Source organism: Ambystoma mexicanum, chromosome 1p (assembly GCF_040938575.1).
Source record: "Ambystoma mexicanum isolate Mex_15411 chromosome 1p, UKY_AmexF1_1, whole genome shotgun sequence".
NCBI lineage: Eukaryota > Metazoa > Chordata > Amphibia > Caudata > Ambystomatidae > Ambystoma > Ambystoma mexicanum.
In genome coordinates, this window is record NC_090921.1 from 1,168,806,716 (window position 1) to 1,168,827,338 (window position 20,623).

A 20,623-nucleotide genomic window follows, 5' to 3' on the forward strand; every position below is an offset into this window, starting at 1 on the left:
ATTTCGACTTAATCTCGTGCCTTAGAATCAACAAGGCTGAACCTGTGTTGAGCCTGGCTGCCTCGCTGAACCACAGCCGCCCCGTCAGCCGTTCTACTTCCGTATGAACCTCTAGCCTCGAATTTGAGCATCCTGTTTCTTAATTTGAAGTGTTCCCATATGATACAGGCCAGCATTTCTGGACGCCACTTTGCTTAAAAGAACATGTTGTGTTTTATATTTGAGCTTAGCTGGTGAACACGACTGCTATTCCGTGGAATTGTTCCCTTTTGAAACTAGAAGTTGTAGAATCTTAATCAGAAAAAACAATTGGATGGCCACGGAAAACCCGAGAGCTCTGTGTGTGCAGTAAAACTATAAAGGTGTTTTTTTGGAAATGTTTTGGACTTCAACTTCCATCAGCCGTAACCAGTATGGTCAATGGCTAGGGCTCATGGGACCTCTAGTCTAAAACCTCTGGAGAACCAAAGGTTGCAATCTTCTGAAGACGTTTCTCAACAACAGTTGTTTAGTAATTGATGTAGCTTTACCTCCACGTTCCTCTATCTCGTTCCAGTACTTGTGAGATTTACGATCGCCACCTCAGGAATCCATTCCATGATTTAAATAACGCACAAACCTGCCCCACCCCTCCGAAGAGTACATTACTCTGCCACCCCACAAAATGTTAGTTTTTTGTTTCATGCCTACTGCCAGAATCTTAGGTGGGTGGCTGAGCCTCCTGCTGCACCGTTGTTTGTCTTTCCCTGCTGGGCTTGGAGGGGGTACCTGTATGTTTCCCTGCACACCGTGCTGGGTTTGGGGGTGGTGAGGGGGTAAGGGTGATGGTCTCCAAGGCCCCTTGCTAAACAGAAGGCCTGGTTGAACAAATTCCCATCTGCGAAAGCAGTGTTGCAGAGCAAATTGCTATGCAATCCTGTAGGTTTGCTAATTAAATTGGCACTTGTGTAGAAAAGTTAACTATTTAAGTTACCCTGTTCAAGTAATGCATAGCTCACCCTGCATTCCTCTCTTGCCATCAAAGCTTTCTCCACTCTCTTTTCTCTGTTCACTGCAAGTTCAAAGGGGCTAATGGAGAGAGATTGCATCTGTAATCATCCTCTTCACTCATGTGCCAACAGGCCTGTGTGGGAGTGCTACACACATTTTATTTTTATTTTTCAAATAATTACGAACCAGAAATAATCGGGATAATACTGTTAAGCTGACTGTATCCTGCCAAAGACCAGTATGTGTTATTGTTTAAAAACGGCTTTCAATTCCTTTTCTAAAAATGTAGGTTACATAATGCATAATTACAGTATTGCTGCTGCAAAACACTGCATTGTCTCCATGCTTTACAGTGAAGTGTATCGAAATCTCAGTGTCAACTAGATTTCATTTTGTAGGGGAAGATGCATCATCTTAATGAGTGGACGCTTTTGAAAATGTACATGACCACGCGGCCAAATGTTTTGATGGCAAACCTAGTCCTGTGGCTTGCTGGTTGCATAGAGCTTGCAACTGGTGCTCAACCCATAAGCTGATCCCATACTCCTTGACATTCTATCTTACCATGTTGGTTTATACCCGCTACCCTGAAAGTGAAATGGCAGCAAACTACAATATTCTGGCTAGTTTGCCCAGTTCCCTACCTGCTATGCCATCAACTCTGCTTAGTCTTTTACGTAATGACTACACAAAGCTAACTTGATATTTACTTAAAGTAGCGATCAATAGTTTCATCCAGTCTGGACATCTGCAGACCTACTGCAAAACTGCACTACGTAGTTGGCCTCCAGAGCTCACTTTGCTCTATGATTATGATTGCATTATATATTTGCACCTGCAGCAGAGAGAGCTGGCCAAACTGTTTTAAGAGCCTTTTTATCATATCCATTATTTGTGTCCATTCATTTAGCTAACTTTTTTACAGGCACTCACCCAGGGTTCGCAAAGTAGTTTCCCCCACTCGCATAGTCGAGTAAATTTTAAGAAGGGCCAGTACCATTTGCAGGGGATGTTGGAAACTTTTATTTAACTTTACTTTGTTTGCAGTAAATGTCAAATAAAGGTTTCACTGTGCATGGCTGGCCTCTGGGTGGCAGCAGTGTACCAAACTAAAGTGGGTTTGTGGTGGCATGCACCATTTTACAGAGCCTTAACTTATCTCACTAATGTCTTACTTCTGCGGTATACAAAACTGCTTTATTGTTGCCCATTTTATATCCTGGGTACAACTATCTTCTGGTGGCATTAAAACATTAGTAAAACATTGCTAATCAAATGGGTTTGTTTGCTAATCAAGAAAAAATTAATTAGCAAACTCTGCTAATCAATTTTTGAAAACTAATTTATTCCTTGGAAAGGTACAGTGATCTAAAGTGTGGCTGCAGACTCTCAAGTGGGTACCTTCCCAAAGAACAGGTCAATGGGGCGTGTTCGTTCTCGGAAAGGGGCGCCTATGGACTATTTTGTGATTGTTCAAAGGAGGTTTGCCTGGCCTTTCGGTGCTGGACTGCCCTTGTGGGCAGGACAAAGACTAATAGGCAAATGGATTTCGCATCTGTGAAAGGTACAGTGAGCAAAAAGCGATGGCTGCGGACTCTCACAGTGGGTAAAAAAAACACAGAACAGGTTATCATGCCATGTTCTTTCGAGAGAGGGCCGCCTGCTACCTTTTTTTGCATTTTTGTAAGGAACTTGGAGTTGGTTACCTGGGGGAACCCAGACGTTTACCCCTTGTTCGCTGTGTTCAGAGAGGTACAGCTCCACCTCACTGATGAGGCCCAACAAGGCTGAAACACGTGTATGGGGTTGCTGTTGTATGGGGTTGCTGTTGGTACTCTTGTTCAAAGGAGGCTTGCCTGGCATTTCGGTGCTGCACTGCCCTTGTGGATGGGACAAAGACTGATATGCAAATGGTTATTCCTCTTTTGTGAAAAGTACAGTGAGCTAAAAGCGATGGCAGAGGATTCTCACGGTGGGTAAAAACCACAGAACAGGTTATCATGCCATGTTCTTTCGAGAGAGGGGTGCCTGCTACCTTTTTTGCATATTTGCGTATTTACAAAGGTGTTGCGTCCAGTGGTGGCACTCCTTCATGCCAGGGGGATACAGGTGTTTCTGTACCTGGACGACTGGTTAATCAAGGCTTCCTTCAGGGAACTGTTGAGGGAGCGGGTAATCGTCTGTTGATTGTTGAAATCTCTGGGGTTCCTGATCAATTGGGACACCTTCTCAGCATCTACAACATATAGGGGTTGGTGGACCGCACAGGGGTGGGTTCTGCTGTCAATAGACCGCAATGGTCTGCTTGGTCTTTTGGGGCTTCTGCTGAGCAAGGACTTGGTTACGGACAGGGAAGTTACCTGGGTACAAGGTCATATGGCAGAATGTGTCTTTGTGGGTACGACTTCAAATGTGACTGCCGGTGTCTCACTTACACTGCTGTTGGAGGACAGATTCCCAGATGTACAAGTCGCAGATTGTCGTTCTCCGGGATCTAAAGCTTCTGCTCAAGCTGTGGATGGATTTGGCCAATCTGTTACATGGTTCTCCGTTGGTTCATCCCTTACCAAACATTGTTACTACCTACTCAGTGGCGTTGGGTGGGGGCAATGTTTGGAGCCCAGAGTGCTAAGGGGCACTGGGCGATGATGTAGGCTTCACAATTGCCCAATTGGAGGGAGCTGGCGGCGATCTTCTCAGCTCTAAAAACATGTTCCCGTTCTATCCGAGGTTTGGCTCTTCTGGTCCAGACGGGCAATACATCAGCATTAGCATATGTCAATCGACAGGGTGGTACGAAGTCTCATCGCCTGGAGTCTCTGGCATTCCGGTTGGGATGTTGGGCAGAGAGCAACCGGCAAGATCTGTTGGAGGTTCCTGTTACCAGTGGAGGACCTGTTTGCATTGCCAATGGCTGCTCAACTGCCCCGGATTTGCTCTAGGTTCCCTTCTCTGGGGGCTTGTGGTGTGGATGCCTTGAGACAGGGCTTCTTTATGCATTTCCTCCAATCCCACTGCTTGCCAAGAAGTTTGGTGCTGCTGAAGATTTGTGACTCTGGGTCAGAGGTGGCACTGGTGGTGCTGGTGTGGCCACGCCAGTCTTAATACCCTCTTCTCGACCCAGCTGTGGCTCCGGGCTGGTTCCTGCCCTCGTTTCCCTGCCCACTCTCGGTGGGCCTGGCTCCTCCTGCCTGTCGGATTCCGAATCGGGGGGGAGGGGTTGGAAGTTGAGAGGCAGGGATTGCGCAGACGGTGCTTAAATTCACAATTTGCGATGGCGTTTCAGAAGTTCAGGCGTCCCATGACTCTGAAGGTGTGTGAGGTGCATTGGAAGAACTTTGCGTGGTGGTGCGCTAGAAGTCCGAGAGCCCTTCACTGTTCTTTACCTCTGATTTTGAAGTTTCTGCAGGATGTCTTGGACTTTGGTCTGGCAGTGTCATCCGTTGGGGCCCAGTAGGTGGTGTGAGAAACCATGTCTCACCCGCTAGTCCCTGGGGATCTGTCATTCAGGTGGCCAGGACACGGCCATCACTTTTGTATCCATTTCCTGGGGGTCGACCAGTGCGGGAGGATCACCTGGCTGAGGGGTCCTCGGGGGTGGGGAGGGGGAGTGGAAGTGGGACACTGGATGGCGAGAAGTGGCATCCTCTTCCCGGGCACTCCAGATATGATACTTAGGAACTCAACCCCCCGCTTCCCTTTCCCAACACACTTTCTCACGGACAGCTCACTGTGGTAGAAAACGGACTAACACCTGAGCCGTATACCTGACATGTCCCAATACGATGGTCCAGCAGGGTCAGGGAATCGCTGACCATTACACACACCTGACTTCCATCACACTTCCCCACATGGATGAAAGGCAGAGCAGGAAAGCACACTCTGAGCAAGGCAAAGCACACAAGGAACAGCGGTTCCAAGATGGCAGTTTAATACAAGGCGAAAGACGGCAAAACCAAAGGGGATTGCAAGGAGGGAAGTGCCCTTGACCTTTTCAACGGAAGACTTACTTTCATGAACCTTCGAGAATAGGTAAGACCAGGAATCCAGGCTGAACAACGCTGTAGTGTGTGTCACAGATACCTAGGGCTCTCCCGTGTCGATCAAGGCAAGGCGAATAGATTGGAGCTGTGGTATTTACCTTTGCTCCTACAACAACTAGGCATCCAGCTGAAAGGTAGCCCATGTAAAGAATTGTGAAATCGAAGTGGTCCTGCAATGGGTCAAGCAAAGCCCCTGTGCACATTTGAAAGTCTTTGATAGTTGATGAAATCCTATAGGAAGTTGGCCAGAGCCTGGCGGAGGGAGATCAACGAAAAGATTTTGGTTAAAGCCGGTTTGTGTAAAGTTATGAACATTGTGTTAAAGGAATCTGAGCCCGACCAAGGGGGGGGGGGGGGGTCTGAGATCTGAGCCCGACTTAGGGATACCCGGGATCTGAGCCCGACTGAGGGGGATCGACTGAGTCACCCGAGAAAGAATATCCAATGAGGAATTGGATGCATAAATAAGGTGAGAACTTTGTGGTGAAAGGATCTGAGCTCGGCTGAGGGGGACCCTAGGTGAATAGCGAATCGCCTAAGAAGGTGAGTACATGTGATAAACAATAAGGTATTTTCCGCATTCAGATTATTTGTTGCATCAGGGCCTCTGAATTAAGAGACTTTTAAAGACAAAAAGACTTGGGCACAGAAGGCCCTGATGCTAATGATTGAACCGTATCCTCGTGCTAGATAAGCCAGAGACTGTGCTAAGCTCAAGTGTTCTGCCTTGTCCCATGCTGAAAACGTGGGGAAGGGAGGCTAACAGCCTGAACTTCCTGACATATCATTTGTGAACCCTTTTTTTTCTTCATAACATTGTTTCCCAGCACTATTTATATTTAGAGGTAAGGACTGGCAACACATTTATTAGTATAGGCCCTTTTATTGTGATGAGACACCACAAGGACTAAGTTTTTATTATTTGATGGTCGTAGCTTGCTCCCATCTGTAGATTTAGGATTAGATAGGTGTTTTTCAAACCCTTTTTTAAGTTCAATTAACACCCTCAAATTGTGGTCACTTGTGTCTGTCTTACTGTTGATACCATGCCTTCCTTACATGGGCAGTCCAGACTGTTGAAAAGTTCCCTCTTGTCTAAATCCATGGTGTGTGCTGGTGTTCCTATTTGTGACCTTCCCTTGGTTTTGCAGGAATCCCCCCTTTGAACCAATGGAGTCCATTGATATCAAGTTTCTCGCATGGAAAACAGTATTCTTGATGGTCATTACCTCGACAAGGAGTCTGTGTGAAATTGGAGCGTTGTTGTGAATGGCTCAGTTCCAGCAAGTTCTTCTGGATTCTCTTGTTCTCAGATGTGATCAAATTTCCTTCCTCCAGTCCTTTCGAAGTTCCATCAGGCACAGGATATTGTGCTGCCGTCCTTCTTTCCCAGTTCCACCTCTCCTGAAGAGGAGCAGTGGTATACATTGGACGTGTAAAGGTCTGTCTTTGTCTTCCTAGAGAGAACAGCGTCTTTTCGACAGTCTAACAGTCTGTTTGTGACATTTGAGGGTTTGAAGCCTGGCCTTAAGGCATCAGTGACTACGATTAGCCAGTGGATTAGGCAGGCTAATGCCATAGCCTATTCTGGTGCATAGGTCTCTTTGCCGGCTTCTGTTCAGGGTTGCTCTTCAAGAGGCATGGCAGCATCTTCGGTGGAGGCGAGGGGAGCATCGATCCAGGAGATCTGCACAGGGGCTAGCAGGACCGACCCAAATACGTTTGCCAGATATTATTGCCTCAATTTGCATTTGCAAGGGTCTTCCTCCTTTGGGGATGGGGTGTTTAGTGCTGGGACTAGGACTCGTGGGTGATTTGTTGTGGTGCTCTGGAAGAAAGTTTATGATTGGGTTGTGCAACTGCACACTGGCTGGTGTATGTTTTTGTGTTCATGGATCCATTTTTCACTACTGTCTTGGGTATGCCTCACAAGTAAGTACTGGGATGAGGAAGAGGTATTTGGAGGTAATGACCTTTACTTACCGGCAATCTTAATTACTCTTAGCCCCGCTCTTCCTCGTCACAGTGACCCTCCTCTCCTTGCCTGCCCTGGTGCGTAGTGAAACACCTTCCATGATGTGTTAGGGGTTATTGAAACTAACATGTTGTGGGGGAGTGTTGTACTCTCTGCAGGGGTGGGGCAGGTATGGGTGTTAATTAAAAGATGGAATGGATTCCTGAGATGGAGATGGGGAACCTTGCATGTAAGTACTGTGATAAGGAAGATTAGGACCAGGAGTAATGAAGATTACCAGTAAGTAACGGGGCCATGAACAATATGAAATAAAAAGTACAGTTTAAGGTCTGTTAGAGATATCTTGCCAGTAAGTTTTTGTAGTTTTATAGTGGTTGGGTATTTTGTGTAGTTGTGAACCTAAATACTAATACCTAAGTACTGCCTGATGATTGTTCTTATACCGGGGTCACTAACGGTAGCCAAAACTGGACTTAGTACACTCTATATTATGATTTCATGTCCTTGCACTATTTTATTTACAATATCACATTATGCCTTTGACAGTATCTCAGAATACATTTACCATGTAAACCAAATATGAATATTCATTCAGAGCCTCTTAGAAAAACACAATTTACAATGACCAACTTTGTTTTTTATTTTACCACATGTGATACAGCAAAATGCTGCCTGCTATAAAATGCAATTACCACTTGCTTCCCACTTGTCTGTATGCTACCACAAATAACCAGGACACATAATAAACAGACAGAGGCTAGCTTAGTACTTTTGCAAGCAGTAATTGATATTCATGAATAAAACAGTACCTTTGTTCATTTGCCCATGCTGATTTCACAATCTGTTAAAATGATGCAATGCATGTACTATTCCAGCAGCAATATTTAGCACGCGTTTTGCTCTCTCCCGACCCTGCCGATGATCCCTCCAGAAATTCTGAGAATTACTGTAGTCCTTTCTCCCACCTCTAACTTGGCAGAGAACACTATGCAACAACCGCGAGACACTTGGCCCTGAGAGCAGTAACTTCTATCCTTTGCAATTATTATTTTTTGGCAACTGATTTCACATTGGGAAATACACTTCACTTCAGTAGAGTGGGGAACAAACAGACTTTGGGATGCCTGAATGTACAAACTCATGCAAAATCGATATCCTCATATGTGATTTTAAAACTACACACACCTCAATTTATACTTTTTATGCTCACCTAGAGTATTCCTGGGTCGGGGAGTGCCCGGACACAGCAAGGTTTTGATTCCCCCTCAGATCGACTGTTGCGAAACACCCCCACAGCAGCCCTCTCGACAGCACTCGCACTGGGGCTTCCTTTATCTGCTGTCTCCCCTGCATGCTTAGGACAGCTCCGGCCAAACTCTTCTGATGGAGAGCGTGCACACCACCAGGAAGGGCTGCACGCTCCAAACAGCCCAGAAAGAACAACCCCTTTGACATCACTGCACAATCCTTTTAAACCAACCCTGTAGATCTGCATGCTGATGTATGTTACCTTAAAGAAAATGTAAAAAAAAAGCCTGCCTTTGATGGTGACATTATGTGCTCATCAAAAACCATATCCCTTTGGAAAGCTCAGAAGAAACACGTGTTCTGCCTGCCACCTCAGACCGTGATCCAGGCTGCAGCAACGGATGCAAAGAGCTACATCTCTGTGCTGGTTTCCTGATTTAAAAATCTTTTAAACAATAAGCCGGTTTACAGCAAAACGGATTTCACATTCCACAATTCTAACTTATCGCGTCTTCATTCAAACATAGCGCAGCCTTAATTCTGCACGCTTTATTTCTTGCATTTATTCCAAGCTAACCTGGCACAGCCCAAATGCCTTGCACATTCAGTTTATCAATCTGCACCAAAGTTTGTACACCAAAAAATCAAGAACTGACTTGCTCTGAATATCAGTAGGGGATATTAGTGGTTGGAGGGATATAGATTAGGTGTTAATAATTGTTAGTTTTTTGGTTCATTACATCTCAGTCCATAACTGTGATGTGGAGCAAAATGCTAACATCATGTTGGGCTATGCCAAATTAAAAACCTTTTAGCTGGCACGTGCGTTATGCACGCCCACATGAATCTCACTCTTGCTCACTACTGGGATCAATTTTCATCCCTGTTGAAATGTGAAGTCGTCCCTCCCTACACTCTGTCCTTTTTCTTTCTGCTGTGACCCACCGAAAAATCACTGCAAAAAAACGCATTAATTCCGGCTTCATTACACATATGTGATCTTGGGCACAAACATAAATAAACAATTTTGTAAAAAGCTATGAAGCAAACAAAACGCAATTGCAAAGGTGTGTGTGTGTGTGTGTTTAAAAAAAAATGTTTTTGGTTTTTTCTTTTCTTTTTCTTGATCCCCTTAATTGTTTTTTTTAGTGATCTCTGATTTGATTTCTTTATATTCTTTAAGAATTCTTTTTGTGTATCTTTTTTAAACATTTTATTATAAATAAATAATTAAAACAAATATTAAATTCAAAACAGCCATGAGTCCATGTAGTTGTGATCAGTGACATCAGTCCAATCCTGGAAATGTTTGTGAAAATAATAAAAAATAAGATGTTTAAAATGTCTTAACTTAAATCCAAAGTGAGAGTTCAACCTTTCCACCAATTAATTGAATAAAATATGAGGTAAAATTTTAATCACTTCAACTGGCCGTCAGGGGATGGCCCGTCGCTGAATTTCCAATCAAGCTCTTGTCCAGCAAATTATCTCTAAAACAGGCCTGCATCCTCTGCAAGTGGGAATTCCTTCCTGGGATTACCATCTTCTCCCCCTTTTTCGGTCCAGGGGTTTTTTGGTCCCAAGGTCTCTGGTTCTTCCAGGGGCATCCTCTGGAGATCCGGCGCACTTCAACTCCAGAGCACTGACGGGAGAATCCGTTCTTTTCTAGAGAAAAGAGAAAAAGACAAATTAAGAATCAAGTATTGTATTGTATTGTATCTGGTTATTTATATAGTGCTCTTTCCCCACTTGTGTGGCCTCAATGTGATTTTCTCCTTGGTTGGAACTCCCTTGGTGACAGTAGTGGATGTGGTGTGAAATTCTAGGGAGTTTAGCTTTGGAGATGCATGTGTGCATAATGCAATTCTAAGACTTGGGTCGCTGGCAAGGCTCGACTAAGTAGCCAAAGAGGTCAGACGCATGGGTGGGTGCTGTTGAGGGTTAGAGATAGATTGCTATTGTTGGTAGTCTGTGAGGCAAGCTATACCGGGTTCCTTTCGGGTGGTGGTCGCTGTATGCTAGTGGCAGAGCTGTTGAGGTACGTCAGGTGTTTCAGTCTGGACAGCTATGTGTGAAACTAGACCGGATGTGCTTAGCCATAGCCGTATTCTATCATGCATGTATACTTGGCCGTGCCTGTGGCCTGTGTCCACACTAGTGGTGTGAAGTATATGTACCGTAGGCTGCAAGATTGCTCGACTGGGGCAATATTTGTCTAGGTCTAGAATTGAGAGTCCTATACCAGGGGCCTAGGATTCATAGTGTAGCAGGTATCTGCATATATTAAACAAAGATGGAGGCTACACCTAGATTTGAGAATCCTGTATAGTGGGAGTGTGATGTTGGAAATGCATCGGAGGGACAGGGCCTCCGTATCCTTGTCCTTTACTGCTTTTTATCGTGTGTTCTGTTGTGTTTTCCGCGCAGGAGTTCATGTGGGACTCCTGGCGGTGCAGCTCTCTCTTTTGGTTTGGTGAACAGACCCATGGGATACCGCTATGGCACCCATGGGTAGGGGTACAACCCTGTGCCCCTAGTGTATGTTTTTGGGCACCTGTGTGTGACCCACAGAGCAGGGTACGGGCTGGTGGCAGCTCCGTGCTGAAATGACTGGTGCCCTGAGCGTCCTCCATTTTGGGATGCCCAGGCCCTGTCATTGGAATCGGTAGATTCCTGATTGAGACAAAATGGCCCTGTGGCCTCTTGCCTTCCATCACCTGTTACCTTGATCTTCCCGAAGTCCCGGGAAGCCCTGCCTCTGTCCCTTCCCCCTGACTGGCTGTTGGGTGGAAGTTCCATATATGGTAGTGTGGAGAAGTGCCGACCAGACTGGCTCGAGCCTTCTCAACGACCGTATGTTGTGTGTACGCCTGTGGGTGAGACCTGGGTGAATGGAGTGTGTGACGAATACGCATTCTATGTTGTGGGTGTCTAGTATCTGGTGTTTGACACAATGACTGAGACAGCCCTGCCCGAAACCGTTATGAATGCAGTATGGGGTGTCAAATGGCTCGGTACTTGTCCTAATACACATAACTTGTTGTGAGTGTCTGGAGAGAAGTGAATGTCCTGAATGCACTGTGTGCCTGATTGGCTTCCTGCCTGCATGAATGCCCTTAGTCATGATTGGATGCTTGAGTGTGACCCAGCGGAATGAATGGGAGATCAACAGTATATCTGGGGACCTCTCACTGCTAGGAATAGTGTTCAGAAGCTGAAGTCCACTACGACGAGTAACTGAAGCTTGACCTTGAAGCCCTGCTGGAAGAGAAGAATTGTTGTTGCTCTCCTTCACAATCTGAAAGCTGCTGTGCCTCCAAGGACTGACCCAGAGAGGACCTGGAAGGTGCCCTCTTCCCGAGCTACGAGGGACCATCGTGCACCAGCTGATCTTTGCCAAAGCTCACTGGTAGACAGACCTTCGACGGGCTGCCGACCCGAGACGGGGACTGCTGCGGAACTCCAAGGAGAAGCGCCCGGACTGTTGTCCGCAACTGTCGATGACTGCCGGCGCCGGCCGGAGCAGCTGTGCTCTCGTTTGCCTAAGAACTTCATTTGATCCAAGGACGCCCTTGTCCGCATCGTCGCCGCTGTATCCTGCTGGAGAAGGCCTGACCGTCGACGCGCCGAGGAGCATCCACCGGTGGGTTTCCCGCCATCTAAAGACCACAGAGACGCTGACGATTCGACGCCCTTGCTGGGCCACAGTTCTTCAAACTCTTTACGGTCCAGAACTATCGACACCGAGGTGCCCCGCACACCTCTTCCTTGCAGGTCGTTTACACTTCCCCCGTCAACGAGCACCACTAGGAAGGAAGCAGCCACTTCACTGTCATAGCTCGACCTGTTCTCCGTTGGACGTTCGATGACCTGTGACTCCTGCCTTAAAGGGAGGACACTCAAGAAGGGCCGTCGATTCCCTGATGAGGAACGCTACAACCCAAGGTACTTTGGGGTTGCAGAACTATTGGGAAGTCTCTTGTGAACAATATATGGACTGGGCTTGTATCTTTATTCTACAGGTTGACCGGGGGGGGGGGGATCTCCACACAGAGCTGTGTTTTAACGGTAGTGACCAGTATTTCTGCCAATTGTTCGTATCAACTGCTTCCCTCTTTTCTCTACTGTTGGTTTCCTTTACACCTTGATTTGTGTGCCATTTTATCCCTACAGTTGATGCACTTCAAAGAGGTCTAATAGTAATTGTGGTACCATGTAGAAACTGTATATATTTGCATTTTAGATAACCGAGTACAAAGTGGGTTATCGTGATATTGTATATAACCCTGAATATTATATAAAGACTGTGTTTTAACCGATGCAGTGTGCAGACATTCCTTTGTGGGTGCTTGGGGACTACACTGTACTTAAGAACCAGCCTGCATCACCTCCTGAGAAGCTAGACCTTGATTGCTCGACCACGTACCAATAATAGAGAATCTTGGCAGGGGTCCTCTGTGCCCCTCCTCTACCATATAGAGAGCGGAAGTACAGACCACCCCACTCCTGCGTCTTTACAGGGAGAAAGGCCTATGTTTCACAGTGCAGTAGGTTTAAGCATATGGTGAACAAAGACGGAGGCTATGCCTAGATTTGAGAATCCTGTATAGTTGGAGAGAGGCCCTGGTTTGAAACTGCAGTAGGCCTCATCATATATTAAACAAAGGAGGAGGTTACATCTAGATTAGAGAATCCTGCATGGGGGGGGCCTAGACTTAACAAGGCCGTAAGTTTCAGCCTATAGTACAGTAAGTTTCCATAATATAACAGTCATCGATGGTTTGTTGTACCTAGATTTGGGAATACATTTGTAGTGGGAAATTTCTAGTGTCGAGAGCTGTTATGATGTTGAAGGTTAGTAGAACCTTCATAACCCTCAGCTCTCGATGACGTTCTCTTCGTGTGATTCTGGAATTCAGGGACACACGGGAAGAGGACGACATCGGAGCGATGGTATCGAGGGAACTCTCTTTATAAAATAAACACATCTAAAATTACAGAAGATTTCGTGTGTGCGTGTGTGTGTGTACATAACGTGTCACCCTCTACTTAACAAGAGCTTCCCTGAATGAGCGATGCAGGTTAACAGTGGCAGTGATTACTTAGTGATGGTCTACCCTGTGCGACTTATCTCATTGCTAGTCATCTCTCATGTGGATCGGCGGGCGGGGGCGCAGTGAGAATGTTGCGCGTGTGCCACAGAGAAAGCTGCTGGCTTACCTGGAATGCTTGTCGGGTGGGAGTGTTGTTGAGCAATATGTGGTGGTGTGTCAGGCGAGAGCTGCCGGCCCCTGAGTTGTGATTGATGCAGGAGTTTATTAGTGGTGTATTCACTGGGTGCAGTGGATTAGGAGAGTATTGGGAAGAGCCAGGTTTTAAGGGCCTTCTTAGATTTCAGGTGGTTTTCAGTGTTGCACATGTGTAAGGAAAGAGAATTCCAGAGGATTGGCACTTGGACGGAGAAGGAGGAACCACCAAGCCTTATGGAGTTGTAGGGTGGTATCACTTGGCGATGTGCAGTGCGAGATCTGAGGTTCCTGCAAGGTTGGTAGGGGACGATTTTGTCTCTGAGGAATTCAGGGACGATTTTGTGGAGTGCCCAATGGGTGATATACATGGCTTTGAAGGTGATGCGTCGGGCAATAGGGAGCCAGTGGAGGACTCTCAGGGTAGGGCTGATGTGTTCTCTGGCGGGCAGGTTAATGAGCATGAGTGCTGCCGCATTTTTGATTTTTTTGGAGTTTCCTTGGTCCGGGATGACGGGGCTCCTAGGTAGAGGCAGTTTGCGTAGTCTAGGCGGGAAAGGATGATGGAGGTGATGGCCGAGAAACAGTAGGGATAGGTGAGGTAGGGAAAATCTGCCTGAGGATACATAGGTGGAAGAAACAGGTTTTGGATACGCTGGTGGTGTTGGGTGATGGATAAATCTGAGTCAAATTTGCATCCAAGTTTTTTAACCATGTTGGAGAGTGCCGGTGCTTGTCCAAGTGGTTTGGGCCATGGGATTGGTTGGGGGGATGAGTGAAGTTTTCCCGCAGACTTGGATTTCGGTTTTTACCAGGGTTGAGGATGAGGTGGTTGGTCGTCATCCAGCGCTCAATGTCAGAGGCACAATGACAGGTCTAGGCTGCCAGAGCGTTCGGAGTTGGGATTTTGAGAATGATCTTGGTATCCTCTGCGTAGCTGTAGCAGGTAAGGTTGTACAAACGGATGATTGTGGGAATGGGTTGTATGTAGAAGTAGAAGATTAGGGGTGACGTGGACGCTCATTGGGGGACACCTTTACAAACTGGACGTGATATCGATGTGAACTGGTCGAGGAGCATGATTTGCGACTGGTTAGAGATAAAGGAAGAGATCCACATAAGGACTGTGCTTTTGATTCCGAGTGTTTGTAGTCTGACTAATAGAATCGAGTGATAATGGTATCGAAGACTGCGGAAAGGTCTAGCAGGATGAGGACCGTGCAGCCGTCTGCTTCGGCTGCTCTTTTTAGGTTGTCCCAGATGGAGACTAGGGAGGATTCTGTTCTCCTTAATGGTCTGAAACCTGATTGTGCTGCATCTAGGAGGTTGTTGGCTTCAGCAGATTGGCCAAGCTGTTTGTAAGCAATAGGTTGGTAGTTTTGGGGGAGGAGTGGGTCAAGAGTTGTTTTTTTGTTTTAGAATGGGTGTGGTGTAGGATGTTTTTAGGGCTTTCAGGAAGGATCCTGATGTGAGTGAGTTATTAAGGATTGCATGTGCGACGTTACCTGCACAGGTGGAGGTTAGTATTTTTTTAAGCATTGAGGGTGGCCAGGATTCTTCTGGGGAGCCTGACGTGCGACTGACTGCTACCAGCGTGAGGAATTCTTGGTGTGTGATGGGAGAGAAAGAGACAAAAGAAGATTGTGATTGTGGGGAATGGGGGTTTGAGCGGGGGGCTACGGGCGAGTGGGCAGTGGCGGTAGGATTTTTAGTTTGCCTATGATGGCGTTGTGTCTTTCCTTGGCGGCATTATAGAAGTGGAGCGAGAGTGTGTCTCATAAGGCTTGGGAGCTTGCAGTGGACAGGCGAGAGAATGAGCGGGATTTGAATTCTGCTATGATTTTATGTAGTTCCTTACTTGGGTTGCAAGCATTTTGGATTCGGTTCCCATAGAATGATGTGTTGCTTTTTCTGATTTCCGATCTGTAAATTCTGGTTGTCCTTGCTAGGGTGGTTTTGGTTTTATTTTGAGCTGAAGGGTCCGCGCTGCAGGCCCGTCCAAGCCGGTGCTTGAGAGTTTTGAGAGGTTTGAGATTGGGGGTGAACCACCTCCGCATTGGTCCAGATCTCTGCAAGGTACGTTTTGACGGGGTGAGGGGTTTGAGGATTGGTAAACCAGAGGTTGAAGGAATCAATTGCTGGAGGGACTTCTGCAAGGAATAGTTGTCATGATCACAGGAAAAGGTTCCCTAATTGACTCTAAAAGGAAGTGGTCTTCCATGTATAATTCTTGGGCCATAAAAAAACAACTCGGAGCACTGGAGGGGAATTGATGTCACTTCCTGACTTTTATACATGGCCGTCTAGCTTATTCTGGGAGATGAGCAGTGTTTGTCTAGTGGTTGTCATCCTGCTCCTATTTAAGCCCCTCCCCTCGAGAGTTCCCTGCTTCGCGTCATCATTGCCTTCAATTGACGCTTACCGCAGTTCCAGTCAGCTGTTCCTGTCAACGTATAGTTTTTCGCTTCATTGGTTCATTGGTCCCATATTCTAACCCTTTTAGCATTTTCCTTCACCTCCCCAGCCTGTCCGTTAGCACCAAAGAACTTCAGTCATTTAGTTTCCATGTTCCGCACTGCTGCATTCTAAAAATGCACTCGTTCCTGTCAGCGGCATAAGTATTTTATGGTTCCTGTCAGCGCTACACATTGCAAGTATCTGTTTTCCTTTTTCTTTACGAGCGGCTTGCTCTTGAGTTTATTGACGTATTTATTATAGAGTGATAAAGACATGCTCTTGTGAAGAGCTTTCAGTCAGCATTCGGTGAAACGAGTTCCCGCTCTCCGCTGACTAATTATCTCCTGTGACAGACATTGCCATGTTAGTGAGAAGTGCATTAGGCAGGCATTGCTACTGAGCGCGTGTCCCGCTCCTCGCTAGCTTTAGGCTTCTGAGGGAAAGACATTGCTGCGTTTATTTAGAAGTGCATTTGGCAGGCTTTGCTCCCGAGCGTTTTCCCGCTCCTCACCTGCTACAGTCTTTTGAGTGAAAGGCATTGTTACTCCTTACAGTGAAGTGTGTTTTGGGCTTGTATTTCCACAGAGGTTTTCTACTCCGTAGTTAAGGCATTTATTGAAAGGTTTTGCCCATTGTTGTTATAACGTGCAGCTGCACGTTTGTTTTTGTGCCAGTTCAGTTCATCCTGTTATACACACATTCTTAGGAGAAAGAAGCTTTTGGGGTGTTAAACAGATTTGGGCCATATGTTGGTATTTCTTTCTTTTGAGTGGGTTGTAACCTATTTTTCACTACATGCCCAGTGGGGCTCCACTAGCATAGTAGGAATTTCCCCTTCTGTCACTTTTGCTCCCTTTCCACCCCACTGTATTCTTCTGGACGTCCCTCTGCAGAACTAGAGCCCCTGCACAGATGCAGGATGGATAGCTCGCTTCAAAAATAACCTAGGTAAGAATTTTAAGGAGAATTCTCATAGAATCCAAGATTTTGAGCACTTTACACACACTAAGGAATCTTTGGTGTTTTATGCAGGGACCCCTTGCTAGCAAGGTAGAAGGGAAGAATTGTGCCCAGCAGTTACCACTCCAGTGTCCCAGACTTGTGCCCAGCAGTTTCCCACTACTGTGTCCCCGCAGAGTTCAGGTAAGCGTCACAATAGTTAGTTGAGCGAGTTGCGAAGTGAGAATTCAAGATCTGGGGTGATTACCACTTTGTTCCATAGTTGGGAAAGTAGAGGGGGCGGTTAGTGGTGGACGTGTGGGGCGTTGGCTGCTGACCACAGTGTTGAGTGGTATGGTGAAACAGTGATCGGACCATGACAGGGCGTTCGGGGGCTTGGTAGATATGTTTGCAGTGCTGAATATTGCATTGAGTGTGGCATCTCGTGTGGGTGGGAGTGGAGGTGTGGTGTTTGAGACTTGAGTGGATCTGGACTGTCTGTGAGTGACCTGGTCATGGGGTTTAATGGGGAGTCGACCCATATGTTGAAATCTCCAAGGATGGTGAGGGTTGGGTGTAGGATGAGGTTGACAGCCAGTGCTTCACCAAATGTGTCTGCAAAATATTTGTTATACCCGGGGGGTCTGTAGATGAGTAAGAAGCTGTGTGAGGCGGATGGTGCGAGTTGGAGTTTTACCAGCTGGGATTTTGTAGTCTCTGGTGCTAGTGGAGGTGTCCTTGGTTATTAGCTTGAATTGGTCTTTGTGCAATATTGCAAGCCCCCCTCCCCTTCGTGATCTGTTCCAGACGGTGGGGATGTAACCAGGTGGGGAGGTCTTGTGCGCGAGGGGTTTGTAGTCCTCCGAGAACCAGGTCTCGGCAATGAATAGGATGTCTGGGTTTTCTTCTGTGATGAGGTCATAGATGTGGAGTCTGTTTTTGGAAACTGACCTGGCGTTGATGAGGGTGCAAGTTATTTGGTGGGATGCCTTTGTGGGTAGAGGATGGGTAGGGTTGGGGGCTGGAGCGGGGTCTGATGTGGGCACTGGCAGTGGGGTGGGGTTAGAACAGGAGAGGTGAAGTGTGGGGATGAGGGAGCAGTTGGGGAGGAGGACTGGGAGGAAGAGCTAGGACTGGGTTGGGTGCAGGCAGTGAAGTTTTGGTCCTATATTGCGGTGGCAGTGGTTGCAAACTTTCGGAGAATGGGTGATGCTGCCGGGGGGGGGGGGTGGCATTAGGTGCCTGCCGTCTCTCCCTTTTCTTGCATTATGAGCGATCATGGGTGTATGGGAGAGAGTGGGTGGTTCTCTGGTGAATGGGGTATTGGCTAGAGCTTCTCTTGCTGCGCGAAGGGTGGGGAAGTGGGAGTTGGGGGTGGTGTGTAGTTGATTATGTGAGCGGGAGGTGCCGGCGGTTGGTTGCTGGCAAGATTGGAGTGTGATAGGCATATTGGGTGTCTTGCTGCATTCTCTGGTGTGTTCCGTGGGGGGATGCTCTGGGGGGGATGCTCTCTAAACAGTCTCTCCATCCTGCTGCTCTTATTTGCGCAGAGTGGGATCTACTGGTGGGGCAGAATGTGCTAGTTTGAGGCAGGTGGGTGTTGTGAGGGCGGGGGAGAAGAGGGGTTGAGGGATGCAAGTTAAGTGTGCTGTGGAAGGGAAGTGGGCTGTGTTATGGCCGGGGTAGTGAAAGACTGCATTGGGGGTCTCGTTGGGGCTAGTGGTGCGCCAGGGATCTTCACTGTTGTGACCTGTGAATGACATGGCTCCTAGTTGAAAGTGTTGCACGGTTGAGGCCTACGTTTCACAATGCAGTTTGAGTACCAGGTAGAACTGAACTACCTTTGTGTACAAGGTGAAAACAGCTGGATTAGTCCTGTGTAGTGGAAGAGAGGCCTACGTCCCCCCAATGCACTTTATGAACAACACCAAACACAGCTAAATTTGAGAGCCCTGTATAGCGGGAGAGAAAGAAGTAATCACAGTATTGTACAGATGTAGGTAAGCTTGCTGAGATGCCGGGCTTCCAGGGTAGAGTAATTGCTCTACTCCCCATCCAGGCCAGTCCTACCTTACTAGTCGCTGCTAGTTGATGGCTGGCCACTGGCTTCCCCTGCAGACACGATATGGAGCCGCCTCTTGTAGGAGCCGCACTTTGCCTTGGGGGCCTTAGTCGCAGGGGCTGCATGGGCAGAGGGCTGCCCTAGGGGAATCAGTTAGGACCTTGAAACAGACCAACCGGGGGAGGTGGGCGGGCTGGGAGGCGGGGGGGAGACCAGCTGGGAAGTGGGTGCGGGGAGGGGAACGGCTGCACAGCGGCCCTGGGGTCGATGATGAAGAGGCTAAAATTGAAGTTAAGGCCCAGGGGGGTCCTTTACCAAGCTCCACTCAGCTTCCTTCATGTTTCACTTTTCTCTGAACCTCCCTTGGATATCATATGAAATCAAAAGGATCACGTACATGAAATATACAATATACAGTGATGATCTCTGACTCACTCAAAGATGTCACCACAATCACCTGTAAATAACACCCAAATTAAGCACAAAAACAGAATACAGCACTTTTAACTTAACTGTAAATATGCATGTATGTCAACACAACCAAGCTCAACACAGCATCTAATCGAAAAAAAAAAACAATATACATTAATTAAACATTGCTACAAAATTCAATTTGCATTCAAAATCCCAGCTAGCCCACTCGCCCAACCTGTGATGGCACTTTCCACCTTTCTCATCTCTTATATATACATTTTACTTACCTTCTCTAACCCCTTTCTTAACCCTTTAAGTGTCATGGGTATTTCCCCCCTCTCCCCTCCAGTGCCAAGGCCTTTTTTGGTGATTTTGGTATGTGGCCATTCAATGGATTGTAACTTTTTTTGTTACATGAGATATCTCGGCCAAATTTGGCTCTTTTTTTCCCCACATGTAGGCGGTCGTAACGCCACCCAGGAATCCTAGGTTGCTGTAGTGGGCGGTGAGGGAAAATAAGCAAAAAAGGGCGAAAATGTTGTGTTTTTTCAAACAATGGCAATAAAATGATGTACAAAGAAGCCTGTGGTTTTTTCCTTGTTAAGGGCTAGGAACAAACGGTTTGCTGTGCTGAATTTCCCGTTTTCCTGACTTTGAAGAACAGGTTGAGTGGAAACGAAAAAAAAATATTTTTATGTGGTTATCAACTGTTTTGTGAGAGGTAGGCGATTTTGGCCATTTTTGCCAATTGGACATGCATGGACTGAATGGAAGAAAAGGGTAGGAAAGCCGAATTGGAGGACAGAAAGGCATATATTTCTGAAAAGTAGACAAAATTCCAAGGTTAGGAAGGGGTGATTTGCATAGGTCAGGCAACAACTAGGTAGGGGAAAATGCCATAGATTGGGGGAAAAAATGGGAAAATGACCGAAAAAAAGGTGCGTGTTGGACATGGTTAACTTGGTACGGCAATGGCTTCTATGAATTTTGAGAAAAGCAATGCTCCACTACATTCCCCCGACTCTTGCAGTTAGGAAAGCACATGTTTTGTAGTGTTTTACAAAACAAGCAATACCACAAGCCAAACACTGAGCCATGGTACACAGGAGTTTTATGCTCACGACATGAACAGACGCACTTAGCATGTGTAAATCAGGAAAACCAATGTGGTGAGGAACGGCAAGCATACATTTTTGAAAGAGCACAAGCAGACCTTTTCAAGGGTAGGTGACTTGTGCAGGTTACAAAA

General features: G+C 46.8%; 1 protein-coding gene across 2 annotated transcripts in view; it reads left to right on the forward strand.

Moving 5' to 3' along the window:
* The window catches only part of PSENEN (presenilin enhancer, gamma-secretase subunit), a 205,973-nt gene that overhangs the window by 200 nt on the left and 185,150 nt on the right, over nt 1-20,623 (forward strand). The window lies entirely within an intron of this gene.